Here is a 1773-nt window from a genome sequence, read left to right as displayed (position 1 = left end):
TAAGGTTTCCGTGAGAGACATTCGTAAGTCGAGTAAAACCGTCTGGAAATAGAATATACTGAGAGGAGGTTGAACATAGCCTTCATTAACCTCTTCAATACGAGAGACTTTTCCTGAGCTAAATTAAATTGCCTGGAAGTAGTAAGAATAAGCAGGGATGAGATGGAGAGATGAAATGGAGAGGTATATGAGAGAGAGGAGTGTGAGTTGGGGGAGGGCAACGTAATGGCAGGGGACAGGGCTACATGGAGTCGATTTATTTGTGGCCACCCCTTATGAGATTAAGGCTTCTGGCTATAGATATATACGGTGCATATACAATGGTTCGTCCCTTAAGAACTTGACTCTCCTGTCGTGTGCTGTTCGTCCTTATCATGGGGAATGCTAACCTTCTCATCTTCCGTACAGCACCAAAGGAGAGAAGGTTAGCACTGCCCCTGATGAGGACAGACAACACACGTTATGAGAGGGAAGTCCTTACGATTGTAAGGAGTCATTGTTGGTATGTCTTATTGTCGTTTCTTTTTAGGATAATTAGTTTATTTGTGTGTGTGTGTGTGTGTGTGTGTGTGTGTGTGTGTGTGTGTGTGTGTGTGTGTGTGTGTGTATGTGTGTGTGTGTGTGTGAGAGAGAGAGAGAGGGGGGGAGGGGGTAATGTTTGCATAGTTTTCAGCTTCAACCCAATGATGTTTCTACTTTTTTTTTTTATTCTTTCTCCAGACGATTATTTTCAGCTTAGGAGAGGCATATCGAGTTGGAGGGGTTATTTTTTGCCTTCCTTAACCCCTCAGTTAGATTCATCTCTTGTTAGTTGAGTAAAATCGTCTGGTTGTAACAAGAAGATATGAAACTTAAGCGTCCTTGGTGTGAAAAGCTCAAGTATTCTTATTTTACAACATAGCAGTGCCTGTGTGGTCATGATTTTGCACTTTAACATTAGGATAAGTGTGTGTGTGTGTGTGTGTGTGTGTGTGTGTGTGTGTGTGTGTGTGTGTGTGTAAAGCCATCAATATGAGCCGATAATAAGCGAACGTATGGAGGCACATGGAAGAACACAGTACCTGCACTCACTGCAAATGTCTGCTACGGCTCGACACACATCACGAGCAAATGAGGCAACTGACGAAGGAACTTAGCTTCAACAGAGAGCATGAGGGAATGTATGTGGGACATATTTATCCGAGCGGAAGGACGTCTGCCACGTGTCATGTTACTGTTCAAGGGCGTCTGAGTCTCGCTGACGTAGTCTACAGTCGGTGATAGCTCTACAGTGTACATCAGGCTGTTAGCAAAGTCTGCCAGATGGAGTAATAGTAACAGTAGATCAATGATAATATGTTAAGAGATGAGGAAAACCAAATACCTTGCTGTAATTGACATTACAAATGACAAGGACAGTTAGATGAACAGAAAAAAAAAAAAAAAAAGCCTGTGTCCTGTTATTGGCAAAACCAGTAAAGTGGGGTCCTGTAAAGCAGTGACACTTTTTTTTTTCTTTCAAGGGAGGGGAGGGGTGGTCACTGTCAAAAACTTTTGCCAAGTCATATACAGTAGCCTAAGTAATTTATGTCACGTTTGTTAAGACTTCATATTCTATTCCAGCTTACGATAGACGATTTTATTCAGGTGAGAGTGTCAGTCATAGAAGCCTGGGAGTGTTGATATTGGCTTCGTTGCTTCTCGTACGTTACTCCAGCGTAGGCCACATGGTTTTATTCCGGTGAGAGGGAGTCATAGGAGCCTGAATTGTCCCGTGATATGAGAGTGAATTGC

The 1773-nt window shown here is 42.8% G+C and overlaps 2 non-coding genes across 2 annotated transcripts; one reads left to right on the top strand and one right to left on the bottom strand.

Moving 5' to 3' along the window:
* Positions 1–334: 334 nt before the first annotated feature.
* On the bottom strand, positions 335–411 carry LOC145406523 (U6atac minor spliceosomal RNA). The gene has a single exon (XR_013898547.1). It is a non-coding gene; the product is annotated as a U6atac minor spliceosomal RNA (small nuclear RNA).
* On the top strand, positions 403–506 carry LOC145406524 (U6atac minor spliceosomal RNA). Its single transcript, XR_013898548.1, has one exon. It is a non-coding gene; the product is annotated as a U6atac minor spliceosomal RNA (small nuclear RNA).
* Positions 507–1773: the final 1267 nt, after the last annotated feature.

Source organism: Coenobita brevimanus, chromosome 70 (genome assembly GCF_032717465.1).
Source record: "Coenobita brevimanus isolate Jiangsu-jjx chromosome 70, ASM3271746v2, whole genome shotgun sequence".
NCBI lineage: Eukaryota > Metazoa > Arthropoda > Malacostraca > Decapoda > Coenobitidae > Coenobita > Coenobita brevimanus.
This window is presented reverse-complemented; position numbering and strand designations above follow the sequence as displayed.